Source organism: Hemibagrus wyckioides, linkage group LG01 (assembly GCF_019097595.1).
Source record: "Hemibagrus wyckioides isolate EC202008001 linkage group LG01, SWU_Hwy_1.0, whole genome shotgun sequence".
Lineage (NCBI taxonomy): Eukaryota > Metazoa > Chordata > Actinopteri > Siluriformes > Bagridae > Hemibagrus > Hemibagrus wyckioides.
Window position 1 is genome coordinate 29,164,658 of NC_080710.1, and position 14,393 is coordinate 29,179,050.

Genomic DNA, 14,393 nt, shown 5'->3' on the forward strand with positions numbered 1-14,393 from the left:
AATTAAATAACGTATAACGCTTTCGATTAGTAACAGAAAAGCATTGAAACCAAACCGATCATTTGACGTACATATCAACCAATGAGAGTACACATTCCTACCGGGCAACCAATCAGAATCGATAAGGATTGGTCTCTAATGGTAACGGAGGCGGAATTTCTCACGCTGGATCCGCTACATTCTGGAAAACCATTTTTTCTCAAGTCCCGATATGACTGGCTATGGCGAACCACTTTCGCTGCTATGATTGGATGAAACAAGCCAGAGTGTGGAAATTTAGCCAATCGGAATCGCAAGAGGCGGGATTTGTCGGACAGGGAAAATAACGTTGGAAAAGCTTCCCATAAAGGCGAACGGTGAGCGTTACTACATCAGCCGAGTGGTGATAAATGTCTTATATACAGAATTTTGCAGATAAACCGGACAAATAACACACAAAACGATCATCTTGCAGGTAAGATAAGCGTTATTTCATTTTCCCGAAACCTTTATTTGCTTTTTGGCTTGTTATTTTTTTAGTTGCTAGCCCTGGAAAAGCGCTGGAATGCTAACAGGTAATCTGTTATGGCCGTATTACAAATGCACTCCTTAGTCTACGTCCAATCGCACCAGAGAGGGTGCGCCATAGTGGTCTATACACCCTATCTAGTCCCCTAGATTTGTAAATATTGCGCGTTTAGGATGCGGCCTGTGGAAATGTCTGTATAGCGAGGAGTGGAAATTGTGTTTAACGTAAAATTGAGATTTATTTTAATGCTTAGAGATCTTTAGTGAATATAGAGACGAAAATGAAAGGTTTAAAAACATTTAGGTGATGCTGAAGAAATGATAAGCTAGCTCGCAAAGCTGAAATTTGTGTTAGCTTGGTTAACTTGTTAACTTGACTAGCTTTGCCTAGTTATCTTAACCAAGCATGGTATTAATGAGAATTCTAATCACATCTAATGTCCTAAATCTCCTGAAAAATGTTAAAAAATAGTCCTGATTGTTAGTAAATGATTAAAAAGGAAAGCACAAATGCCTTTAAAGACCCAGTACATCATGTAGAAAAGGCAAGACTTTCATTTCTGCATCATGTCTGTAAATATTTTCAATGTTTTTTATTTGAAATCTTTAATCAGAGTCCTTACTGAGGGAATATATTTCGATGTCCAGTTGATTTCTATCTTCAGGATGTGATTCTGAATCAATTCATCACATGCATTCATCTCAATTCTTTTATTATAAATATATCAGATCTCATGTTTCTTTAAATACATCATTTCTATCCATCCCCAGAAGCTCCAGACTGTAACAAGAGGGACGTAAATGAACCATGAAATGATTAATTAGGTTTTAATATCAGTAGATTTTTTTTTTTTTTTTAGTCGTAGTGTGAGTAAATTGCCTCGAGTCGTTCGTTTTTGCTTTAAGAAAAGCAATTGAGCTTAAATCTCTTTGCAATATTAAAGTGCAACATATATTGCACTTTGATTCCAGGTCTAGATTTAATATCCTGATGCATATGGTACGAGATGATTCGCGGTAAATCAGTTTTATAGCTGCTGATATGATATCTGGCACCGGTCAGACTGAAGTGAACGATGAAGGAAGTGGATGGGGATGTGTACATTAGAGCGGCGTCCCAAATGGCCTACTACACGCTTCCACTGTGCACTCTAGGGTCTAGTGTGTGAGGTTTAGAAGGGTATTATCGTCTCCGAAACTCAAACACTGACCGTTTTTTGTTAAATAACTCTCAGAATGTGTGTGAGCTAATTTAAGAAGTCAAAACAGTAAAACATTGCCAAAAGTTTTGGGACACCCCTCCAAATCATTAAATTCAGGTCTCTGCACAGAATCCTGACCTCAACCTGATAGAACACCTTTGCGATGAATTAGAGAGGAGACTGCGAGCCAGACCTTCTCGTCCAACATCAATGCCTGACCTCACAAATGCACTTCTAGTGGAATGGTCAAAAATTCCCATAGACACACTCCTAAACCTTGTGGAAAGCCTTCCCAGAAGAGTTGAAGCTGTTATAGGAGCTACAGTCTCCACTCTAATTCATCCCAAAGATGTTCTATGGGGTTGAGGTCAGGACTCTGTGCAGGCCAGTCAAGTTCCTCCACACCAAACTCTCTCATCCATGTCTTTATGGACCTTGCTTTGTGCACTGGTGTGCAGTCATGTTGGAACAGGAAGTGGTCATCTACAAAGTTGGGAGCATGAAATTGTCCAAAATGTCTTGGTATGAAGCTGAAGCATTAAGGGTTCCTTTCACTGGAACTAAGGGGCCGAGCCTAACCTCTGACGAACAACACCTGAATTCAATGATTTGGAGTGATGTCCCAAAACGTTTGGCAATATAGTGTATGTAAGCAAAGCTGCTAGTGTTGAGTGCATGAAGTTTCCAGTTTATTTTCGGTTGAATAAATGCATCATCTCTACTACTTCTTGTCAGTGTGAAGACACCTAGAAACTCGAGAACCCTAAAAAACTCAAACACTAACTGTAATGGTTAAACTGTTCAGTGTAAGTAATAGGGATGCCACAATACTCAATATAATATTGAACCTTTCGGTACGACCAATACGCGTATGTGCTGTTTTTCGGTTTTTCCTTAAAATAATAATAACCATGCGTTTTATTACTCTCTGAACCGCCTGTTTGTGTTTTCCTGTACTGTATGGCTACGCGCTCAGACAGACATGCCTCCCCGCGAGTAAATATCCAATCAGTGAGCGCTAAAGTTAGGGGCGTTAACCATGCTTGCGATCCTGGTGTCGGATTTCACTCTAAATCTGAAGAGCGGTGAAGTGAGACAGATATGAGGAAGCAGCTTCATCTTTCAGATCTGTGGTGTGGGGACATTTCGGATTTGTTGTTGACAATGATATAGATGAAACAAAAATGCTAACCAAAAAATGACTGTGTTTAAGCACTGTTACACACGAGTTAGCTACTGACATGGAAATACTCCCAACATGACCACACATCTACAGCTCCATCACCCAGAGATATCACTGTCTGGAAGCAGGATGGCAGAGCAGGTAACACAGGCATCCAAAAAACAACAGTCCCCTATCTGATTCCTTCCAGCATTCATACACAACTGGTTCAGAGAGACACAAAAAATAATTATAATATAATAATTGCTAAAGATTTGCAGCTGTTTTCTGTGATCGGTGATGTGGGCTTTCAGCAACTTATAAAAGTGCTCGAATCGTGTTACACACTACCGACACGGCCTTTTTTCCCCGACATCTATGAAAAAACATGCAAAAAAAATCGAAACCGAATCGGCTAAAGCACAAAGCCTTGCTCTAATGACAGATAGTTGGACCTAGTGGGTAACAGAGAGTTATCTCACCCTTACTGTTCATTACATAGCGGATTGGTGGGAAAAAAGAGTGCTGTATTCCAAACCCGTCTCCTGTAATAAAGTCATACAAGCGCACAAGTCATATCTCACTATTTTCTGTACACTATGAATGTGTACAAGTCTTTCTTTCTGTCTTTCTTTCTTTCATCTATGAGCCAATGGCGTGACTAGCATTCCAATTGCAGCTAAAGCGAAACATGGAGTGTATATAAAATTCAGCATTTCATACGAGGTGAAGGAGAAGCAGTGTGTGCCCTGGACAGTCCTGGACAGTGAGTGACCTAACATAGTCAGATCAATTCGGATTTTGACCTTTACAACTAACAAAACTTGTAAAGCGGTCAGGGAAATATTTCGGCCTCCACTCTAGCTCTGCCCACAAACAAACGTCAGAGTGTTTGCTAATAGAAAAAGGGTCTATTGGTCATCGCTCCATATTTGCATAATCTTCGCCGGACACGCCCACACCAAGCCGAAAGTCGCCAGCTCTTATCGAAAGCGAACGTTCTTCGGTCACTTTGTTACTGCGGTCGTACTCACAGGGACGTTTAACGGCTTCAGGCTACGTCTTTTTAATAAAGCGAGATCTTTAGGAAGCTCCATCTCCTTCACCGTGACTGATGCCTGCTGATACCGCAGCACACTTCACTACTAATACAAGAAGAGATTCATAGTGTGACGGTTTATTCCTCAGAGTTTCTCTTCTCCTCCTGCCTGATATCTGCAGCATAAGAGGATGTTCAGATTAGATTAGCGTCGAAGCTGAGAAGCGATCGTGTGAAATGAGGAAGCGATCAGCACCAGCTCGCTTTATTCCTTCTCGTAATTCACCTGCTTTCTGTCGAGTCGTAAATCGACTCCTGGTTTAAGAGAGAAGTTCAGCGACAGGGCAGTGATCGTGCTCCACAGGTGAACGAGTCTTAAATCACAAATACTGAGATTTCACCGTGTTTCCCTGGGCGTCAGTGTCATGACACATTTTTATTTATATTCAGTAAGTTTTCTGAGACCCAGCTCTGTTATAGCTCTGCTATCTATCTATCTATCTATCTATCTATCTATCTATCTATCTATCTATCTATCTATCTATCTATCTATCTATCTATCTATCTATTTTAGTTAGTTTAGTTTATCTAGCCGGGGTCAGAGTCGCCTTTAGTCTGCTAACTCCGTTCTCTGTCTCTAACTTCAGCCAGCTCACACACACACACTCTCTCTCTCTCTCTCTCTCTCTCTCTCTCTCTCTCTCTCTCATACACACACACTCTCTCTCTCTCTCTCTCTCTCTCTCTCTCTCATACACACACACACACACACACACACTCAGGTTTATATGAGAATCTGGAGGTTTCAACGAACTCCACATGTCCTCAATTACTCAGCTCACACTGACACGAGCATGTGGCCGTCCGTCCCTCCGGGATTTCTCCGTTTTTAGATCACAGAAATGAACGCAAAATCACGCAAATGGCATCATGTTCATGCAGTTTATTTTTTTTAAATGACAGCAGATTGTCCACCGAATCAGGTTGTGTGACACGATCATAATACACATTCAGCACAACATTCTTCCAGTCACGTGTAGAAAATCATGACATACTGTATGTGCTGTAACTGGGAGGAGTTTGAAAGAAGAATCCTGTGAATCCTGGAAACGAAAAGAAGTCGAACGTTTAGATGTTTAACGCCGATTAATCTCAAGACGCATTCTCAGTTCTGATTGGTCAGGATTGGTCAACAGGTGAATCGTAGGTTCACCGTACCATTTCCATAACAACAACTTGCACAAGGACAACTGGTTCATAATAAGAAGAATAATTAAACACCAATAATCTAATAATTGTTGATTTTGTAAATTGTCTCCATGGTAACTGGTAAATAAAAAATAAAAAAAAAGAGGAGACCGGCTCTTTCTTTTTAAAGCAAATGACCGCTTGGCTGAGAAGTGTGTACATGTATATAAGGAAACCTCACTTCCGTCATCTATTTGATAGAAAGTCCATCCTTTTACGCTGGACACAATCCAAACCAAGGAAGCTCTCTCCAGTCGCGTTCCTGCTCCTGGTTGCCATGGTAATGACGTTTCCCGACACGTGAGCTCTACAGACACTCCGGATTTGAATAAAGTGAAACTTTTCTTGCCTTTGTCGCTGCTTTGAAATGGACACGCCCACGTCCAGTCTCCAAATTCTGAAAGGTCCCGGGATGTTGCCTTCGTTTTTTGGAAAGAACGATAGAAAAACATGCCTCCTGACACGCCCTTAGATAGCAAAAGAATCGAGGAAATACTGAGTAGCTTCTACACGCTTCACCACACAGACTAGACATGTGCTGTAATTCACCTTCATCATACAAGCTGCTGCTTCTTCTTGTTCCTTCCTGCCCCCTCTTGCTCTTCTTCTGCCTCCCTCTTGCTCTTCTTCCTCTTCTCACTCCTCTTCTTGGTCTTTCTTGCTTCTTCTTCTTCTTGTTCTTCTTCTAGCTCTTCTTCATCATCCTCTTGCTCTAGCTCTTCTTCTTTTCTATCGTCTTCTTGCTCTAGCCCTTTTGTTCATCATCTTTTTGGTCTATCTCCTCCTCCTCTTCTTCTTCTTCATCTTGCTCTAGCTCTTCTTCTTCTAGCTCTTCTTCTTCTTCATTATCTTGCTCTAGCTCTTCTCCTTCTTTTTCTTCTTCTAGCTCTTCATCGTCTTCTTGCTGTAGCTCTTCTTCTTCTTCTTCTTCTTCGTCTTGCTCTAGCTCTTCTTCTTTTTCTTCTTCGTCTTGCTCTAGCTCTTCTTCTTCGTCTTGCTCTAGCTCTTCTTCTTCTTCTTTTTCTTCTTCGTCTTGCTCTAGCTCTTCTTCTTCTTCTTTTTCTTCTTCGTCTTGCTCTAGCTCTTCTTCTTCTTCTTTTTCTTCTTCGTCTTGCTCTAGCTCTTCTTCTTCTTCTTCTTTTTCTTCTTCGTCTTGCTCTAGCTCTTCTTCTTCTTCTTCTTTTTCTTCTTCGTCTTGCTCTAGCTCTTCTTCTTCTTCTTCTTTTTCTTCTTCGTCTTGCTCTAGCTCTTCTTCTTCTTCTTTTTCTTCTTCGTCTTGCTCTAGCTCTTCTTCTTCTTCTTCTTCTTCTTCTTCGTCTTGCTCTAGCTCTTCTTCTTCTTCTTCTTCTTCTTCTTCGTCTTGCTCTAGCTCTTCTTCTTCTTCTTCGTCTTGCTCTAGCTCTTCTTCTTCGTCTTGCTCTAGCTCTTCTTCTTCGTCTTGCTCTAGCTCTTCTTCTTCTTCTTCTTCTTCGTCTTGCTCTAGCTCTTCTTCTTCTTTTTCTTCTTCGTCTTGCTCTAGCTCTTCTTCTTCTTCTTTTTCTTCTTGCTCTAGTGCTTTTTTTCTTCTATGTTTTGTTCTAAATTATTTATTTTTATTTGTTTAATAATTACATTATTTTCGCAATTTAAAAAAAAAAATTGTTTAATTTTCTTTCTTTTCCTCTGTTATTTTACAATGTATGCAATAAAACATTTTTTTTATGAAGAATCTTTTAAAATAATGCAGCACTATTGTAGTAAAGGTGAAATCCTTTCTACTTCTCATTTGCATAGCTTTTTTATTATTTTTTCGAATGGAAGGACGACTGGCTGCAGCCTACACACAGAGTTTATTTTAGCTGGTCTCTCATGTCTCATGATGTGACTGGGCGAGTACTCAGAGCTTCCCCTGAAGCGCTAGACCTCATTAATCTGACTCCCACATTCGCTGCTCATCAGAGGAGAGAGGAAATCCACCATGCTTCCTGCTAAACACTCAGAATTCACCAGAACTTTTGACTAAATAAACCCCGCGGTGAAGACAGGGGAAAGTTCACAGTGTGGAACAGCGCCGTATCTCTCTCTCTCTCTTTCTCTTCTCTATACGTCACTGTTACAGCAACCTTTCACACATTACTTATCATTTAGAACATCATGATCTTTCACAAGGTCAAGGAAAGTGTGTGTTGAGCCGGTAGTGATGAGTGATGTACTGTTTATTGTTATAAATGAGTCTTTATAGGTTATTTCTGTAATATACACTGATCAGGCATAACATTATGATCACTTAGAGGTGAAGTGAATAAGACTGATGATCTCCTCATCATGGCACCTGTTAGTGGGTGGGATATATTAGGCAGCAAGTGAACATTTTTTCCTCAAAGTCGATGTGTTAGAAGCAGGAAAAATGGACAAGCATAAGGATTTGAGTGAGTTTGACGAAGGGCCGAATATGATGTCTAGACCACTGGATCAGAGCATCTCCAAAACTGCAGCTCTTGTGGGGTGTTCCCGGTCTGCAGTGGTCAGTACCTATCAAAAGTGGTCAAAGGAAGGAACAGTGGTGACCGGCAACAGGGTCATGGATGGCCGAGGCTCATTGATGCATGTGGGGAGCGAAGGCTGGCCCGTGTGATCCGATCCAACAGACTGTTTTACACAAACAAATGATGTTTTATTCCTCTTATACCACTGTGATGTACTTTATAGGTTAGTGGTTTATAGTAAGAGGTTCAAGCACCAAAACCCCACTTTTACCACATCGTATCATTTTTGATCATTAAAAGACATAAAGAAATAAATAACAGCATGTTTTATTCCTGTTATACCTCAGTGATGTATTCTATAGGCTAGTGGTTTATAGTAAGGGGTTCAAGCATTAAAACCCTGACTGCTTCTTTTTTATTTATTACAAAACTGATTGTTCAGACCAAACCCGTTAGTCCTCCCGTTCGTCCGGCCACGCGGTGGCGCTACACTGAACATTTAAAAGAAACATTTTATTAATTATGAAAACGCTTGTGTAGAGCGCATCAATATGAGGGTGAGGTTAGTAACGTGAGGCAACTTTTTGCCTTATTGACACCAGTGGGTTTTATTACAGCGCCGTCTGAACATGAAAAATTCTGATTCAGTTGAAATAAATGTTTATTTCCGGGGCAAATCTGCATGGATTTATTTAGCTTTATTTCAGTGGAAATTAAAATGTTGAAAAATACAGATTTACTGATCTGCAAGTTTGTTTTAAAACATGTTAAAGTGCGTAATAGTGTTTCCATAATAACGTCATGCCATCTAAGACCTGATGAACTAAGAAGAATATGTTGCCTTTGTTTAAGATCAGAAATGGTGTGTGTGTGTGTGTGTGTGTGTGTGTAGGGGGGTTGAGACCTGTTGCAGCTGGTGAACATTGTAGTTTCTGTAATTATCATCTCTCTGACAGGTCTCTCCACAGCCTCTCATTAAGGTGGGAGACAGAGAGAGAGAGGCAGACAGAGAGAGAGACAGACAGACAGGCAGAGAGTGAGAGAGAGAAAAACAGAGACACACAGAGAGACAGACAGAGTGAGAGAGAGGGACAGAGAGTGAGAGAGAGGGAGACGTGGTGTTTGAGGCCCTAAACTTGAGTTGAGAGGCCAAAGCAGGGGTGAGAGGCAAGAGACAGGGTAAATATTCATACATGCCCATTTCGCTCCAGGGCCAGGTGAGCTGGGGGAATATTTCACATCATGGTAAACTAGTATTTTTGCAAAGTTTCTGAGGACTGGACAGAATCACCAAAATATTCTGATGAAAGCGTAGCAGTGTAGGAAATATATCCTCAAAGAAAAGTGATGAGAGACGCCTTAGACCAAAGTACTTTAGAAACAAGGTTTAGTAAAATGTACTTCCCTACAAAATGGAAATAATTCTTCCTAAAAATGAAAACATTCAGCACAGATAGTGTGTTTATAAATATTTCTGAGAATATTTCCTCCTTGTTGAGTAAAGTGGGAACTCCTGGGATATGAGGGTTCACACTGCTCATACTTTATTACTAACCAGGGGGTTAATTATCAATCCCGGTTCCTCGATATTTGATGTTTCACACTGTACATTCCTTACAGTGGCCGAGAAGGGCAAAATAAAAGAACTAATCAGAGAACACAATAACAAAATTAGAAAACAAAATAATAAAATCAGAAAAAAAAATAAAACCAGAAAACAAGATAACAAAATCAAAAAAACTATAAAACCAGAAAACAAAATAATAAAATTAAAAAACAAAATAATGAAATTAAAAAACAAAAAAATAAAATTAGAAAACAAAATCAGTAAACAAAATAAATAAAAAAAACAAAATCAAACACAAATGAACAAATCCGAAAACAAAATAACAAAACAAAAAACACACAAGTGAGAAGTGAAGTGAATAAGACTGATGATCTCCTCATCATGGCACCTGTTAGTGGGTGGGATATATTAGGCAGCAAGTGAACATTTTGTCCTCAAAGTTGATGTTAGAAGCAGGAAAAATGGACAAGTGTAAGGATTTGAGCGAGTTTGACGAAGGGCCAAATTGTGATGGCTAGACCACTGGATCAGAGCATCTCCAAAACTGCAGCTCTTGTGGGGTGTTCCCAGTCTGCAGTGGTCAGTATCTATCAAAAGTGGTCCACGGAAGGAACAGTGGTGAACCGGCGACAGGGTCATGGGCGGTCAAGGCTCTTTGATGCTGATCCGTTTGATCCGATCCAACAGACGAGCTACTGTTGCTCAGAGTGCTAAAGAAGTTAATGCTGGTTCTGATAGAAAGGTGTCAGAATACACAGTGCAGGACGGGTCAGGGCTGATTTGGCAGCAAAAGGGAGATGAGCATATGGTCATAATGGGATGCCTGTTCAGTGTATGTTTAAATATGTTTTGTTCATTTATTTATTTTTAAAATAAAAACCCCAATTTCTGCTGAAAACTTGACTTTGTAATGACTGTGATGATATTGGTTTGGTAAAATCTCTCCACGTCTTTCCAGCACGTACTTGTGTGTTTTTTCTTTTTTTTTGTATGATAATTTTCATATGCGTTTGTTTACTCCAGCTCCGTTTCAGGCTGCGAGTGCTTGTTCACGATAACAGCACGTTTGTTGTGTTCTCTTTGAAATCTTTTTGCCTTTGCGTGTTTTGCAGGTGTCCGTTGTTTATCCCGTGTCCGTTATGTAAAATCCAGCATTTCCTTATAACTGATGCTTCGTTCTATGTAACTGATGTTTAAGATGCCAAGTCTGAGTGCTTTCTATGCAAAACTCTCTATCTTTTTAATTGTTCATGATCTCTACACACACACCCACACACACACACACACACACACACACACACACTGAAAACAGTGAGTGAGGGTGGGAGGGTGTGAGTGAGGGAGCGAGGGTGTGAGGGAAGAAGCGAGCATGTGAGGAAGGGAGGGTGTGAGGGAGTGAGGGAGGGAAGGTGTGAGGGAGGGAAGGTGTGAGGGAGGGAAGGTGTGAGGGAGGGAAGGTGTGAGCGAGGGTGTGAGGGAGGGAGCGAGGGTGTGAGGGAGGGAGGGAGTGAGGGTGTGAGCGAGGGAGCGAGGGTGTGAGCGAGGGAGGGTGCGAGCGAGGGAGGGTGCGAGGGAGGGAGGGTGCGAGGGAGGGAGGGTGCGAGGGAGGGAGGGTGCGAGGAGGAGGAGGTGTGAGGAGGAGGGTGCGAGCGAGGGAGGGAGCGAGCGAGGGAGGGAGTGAGGGAGTGAGCGAGGGTGTGAGCGAGGGAGTGAGGGTGTGAGGGAGGGTGTGAGGGAAGGAGCGAGCGTGTGAGGGAGGGAAGGTGTGAGGGAGGGTGTGAGGGAGGGAGCGAGGGTGTGAGGGAAGGAGCGAGGGTGTGAGGGAAGGAGCGAGGGTGTGAGGGAGGGAGCGAGGGTGTGAGGGAAGGAGCGAGGGTGTGAGGGAAGGAGCGAGGGTGTGAGGGAGGGAGGGTGTGAGTGAGGGAGGGAGGGTGTGAGGGAGGGTGTGAGGGAAGGCGAGGAGTGTGAGGGAAGGGCAGTGTGAGGAGGTGTGAGGAAGGGAGGCTTGAGGAAGGTGTGAGGAGGGGCGAGTGTGAGGTGTGAGGGAAGGCGAGGTGTGAGGAGAGGTGTGAGGGAAGGAGCGAGGTGTGAGGAAGGAGCTTGAGTGAGGGAGGTGAGGAGAGGTGTGAGAGTGTGAGGAGGTGTGAGGAAGGAGGCGTGTGAGGAGGAGGGTGAGGAGGAGTGTGAGGAAGGAAGCGAGCGTGTGAGAGAGGAGTGAGGGTGTGAGGAGAGTGTGAGGAAGGAGCGGGTGAGGGGAGGGAGGAGAGTGAGGGAAGGAGCGAGGTGTGAGGAGGAGGTGTGAGGGAGGGAGGAGTGAGGCGAGTGTGAGGTGAGTGTGAGGAGGAGGCGAGGGTGTGAGGGAGGGAGCGAGGGTGTGAGGGAAGGAGCGAGGGTGTGAGAGGGAAGGAGCGAGGGTGTGAGGGAGGGAGGGTGTGAGGGAAAGGCGGCGTGTGAGGAGGGAAAGGTGTGAGGGAGGTGTGAGGGAAGGAGTGAGGGTGTGAGAGGGAGGGAGCGAGGTGTGAGGAGGAGCGAGGTGTGAGGGAGGGAGGGAGTGAGTGAGGAGGAGTAGAGTGTGAGTGAGGGGAGGAGTGAGTGAGGAGGGTGCTTGAGGGGCGAGGGGTGTGAGGAAGGAAGCGGCGTGTGAGGGAAGGAAGCGAGGTGTGAGGAGGGAAGCGGCGTGTGAGGAGGAAAGCGGCGTGTGAGGGAGGGGCGGCGTGTGAGGAGGGAAGCGGCGTGTGAGGAGGAGGAAGCGGCGTGTGAGGAGGAAGCGGCGTGTGAGAGGAAGCGGCGTGTGAGGGAGGAAGCGGCGTGTGAGAGGGAAGCGGCGTGTGAGAGGGGAGGAGCGTGTGAGGAGGGAGGGAGCGAGGAGGGAGGAAGCGTGTGAGGGGGAGGGAGGCGAGGGAGGGAGGAGGAGGAGGAGGAATGAGGGTGTGAGTGAGGGAGGGTGTGAGTGAGGGAGGGGGGGAGGGGGGGAGGGAATGAGGGTGTGAGTGAGGGAGGGTGTGAGTGAGGGAGGGAGTGAGGGTGTGAGGGAGGGAGTGAGGGGGGGAGGGAGGGAGGGAGCGAGAGTGTGAGTGAGGGGAGGGCGAGGTGTGAGGAAGGGCCGAGGGGTGTGAGGGGTGTGAGGAAGGGCGAGGTGTGAGGAGGAGCGAGGGTGTGAGGAAGGAGTGAGGAGGGAGGGTGTGAGGGGAGGAGGGCGAGGGAGTGTGAGGGAAGGAAGCGAGGTGTGAGGGGAGGCGAGGAGTGTGAGGAAGTAGTGAGGTGTGAGAGAGGAGGGAGGAGGTGTAGTGAGGGAGTGAGTGAGGGAGGAGGGGGCGTGTGAGGTGAGGAGGAGGGAGGGGAAGCGAGGGGGTGTGAGGAGGAGGAGGGAGGAGGAGAGGAGGGAAGGTGTGGGGGGGGGAGGGAAGGAGTGAGGGTGTGAGGGAGGGAGCGAGGGTGTGAGGGAGGGAGTGTGTGAGGGAGGGAGGGAGTGTGTGAGGGTGTGAGCGAGGGAGGGAGGGAATGAGGGTGTGAGGGAGAAGAGGGTGTGAGGAGTGAGGTGGAGGGAGGGCGAGGGAGGGAGGGAGGGTGAGCGAGGAGGGAGTGAGCGAGGAGGGAGTGGGGGCGAGCGAGTGAGTGAGGAGGTGTGAGCGAGGGAGTGAGTGAGTGAGGGAGGGTGGGAGCGAGGGAGTGAGTGAGGGTGTGAGCGAGGGAGTGAGTGAGGGTGTGAGCGAGGGAGTGAGTGAGGGTGTGAGCGAGGGAGGGAGGGTGTGAGCGAGGGAGTGAGTGAGTGAGCGAGGGTGTGAGCGAGGGTGTGAGGGAGTGAGTGAGCGAGGGTGTGAGGGAGTGAGTGAGCGAGGGTGTGAGCGAGGGTGTGAGGGAGTGAGTGAGCGAGGGTGTGAGGGTGTGAGCGAGGGTGTGAGGGAGTGAGGAGGGAGTGAGTGGCGAGGTGTGAGGGAGTGAGGAGTGAGGAGTGAGGTGAGGAGTGGTGAGGGTGAGGTGTGAGGGAGTGAGGGTGGCGAGGTGTGAGGGAGTGAGGGAGTGGTGTGGCGAGGGAGGTGTGGCGAGGGAGTGAGGAGCGAGGGAGTGAGCGAGGGAGGGAGGGAGGGAGTGAGCGAGGGAGTGAGCGAGGGAGGGAGGGAGTGAGCGAGGGAGGGAGTGAGGGAGTGAGCGAGGGTGTGAGGGAGTGAGCGAGGGTGTGAGGGAGTGAGCGAGGGAGGGAGGGAGTGAGTGAGGGAGGGAGGGAGTGAGGGAGGGAGGGAGTGAGTGAGCGAGTGAGTGTGTGTGCGTGTGTGTGTAAGAGAGTGAGCTGTTCATTTCTGATGGATAAATTTCCCATAGTCAGGGGATTTTGTGTGGAATTACCCATCACTTATCTTTAGTGTATTCAATAAAAAGTTTTATTTTCTATGATTAATGTAGTAGGACTGGACCATATGATGTCATAAAGCTTTCTGTTCCCCGGTTTGTCCACTTTAAGATGGAGTTGACCCGTGTTTGGACCCCTAAATGTAACAGTGTGGATTAATGTGGGCTGTGCTTTTCCACATCCACTGTAACAAAATTTACAGAATAAATAAATCCTGGACTTTATTGCAGTGCTGGACGGACCCCTGGGGGTTCCCTGGACCCTGCCCTGAGAGCCACTGCTCTAACAGCATGTCTGCATCCACGTGATCAAACATGTCCACTTTGTTTAGTGACCGATTTTTATGTAGGCTTAAAGAAGCTCAGACATTAAAGTATGAAAAACTCTCCAGGTCATTTCTGATTGTTCTCCAGAGTTCACTCATGTTTTTGTTAGATATCCTCGTTATCTGTGTCAGTGCTTTAGAAATCTGATTTTGGTACACATTTGCTCTCTCTCCCTCTCTCTCTCCCTCTCCCTCTCTCTCTCTCTCCCTCTCTCTCTCCCTCTCTCTCTCTCTCTCTCTCCCTCTCTCTCTCTCTCTCTCCCCCCCCCCCCTTCTGTGTTGCAAACTGAAATCCACATCCTGTTCTCTGCAGCTGATCAGGACAGTGCTGTGACGTGGCACTTTTTTCAGTTTCTTCCCCTCCTTTCTCTCTCTCTCTCTCTGCTCTCTCTGTTGTTTGCTTGTCTCTCTGCTCCCCCTCTCTCTTTTTCTCCTCTCTCTCTCTCTCTCTCTCTCTCTCCCTCTACCTCTTTTTTCTCTTCTGTCTCACACTGTCTCTCCCTCTCTTCTCTTTTCCCCTTTCTTTTTTT

At 45.6% G+C, this 14,393-nt stretch overlaps 1 protein-coding gene across 1 annotated transcript in view; it reads left to right on the forward strand.

Moving 5' to 3' along the window:
• Nucleotides 1–308: 308 nt before the first annotated feature.
• The window catches only part of nck1b (NCK adaptor protein 1b), a 66,728-nt gene continuing 52,643 nt past the window's right edge, over nucleotides 309–14,393 (forward strand). The window contains exon 1 of the mRNA XM_058388272.1: nucleotides 309–454. The gene's annotated coding sequence lies outside the window, so the exon portion shown is untranslated. The remainder of the gene's footprint in view (nucleotides 455–14,393) is intronic.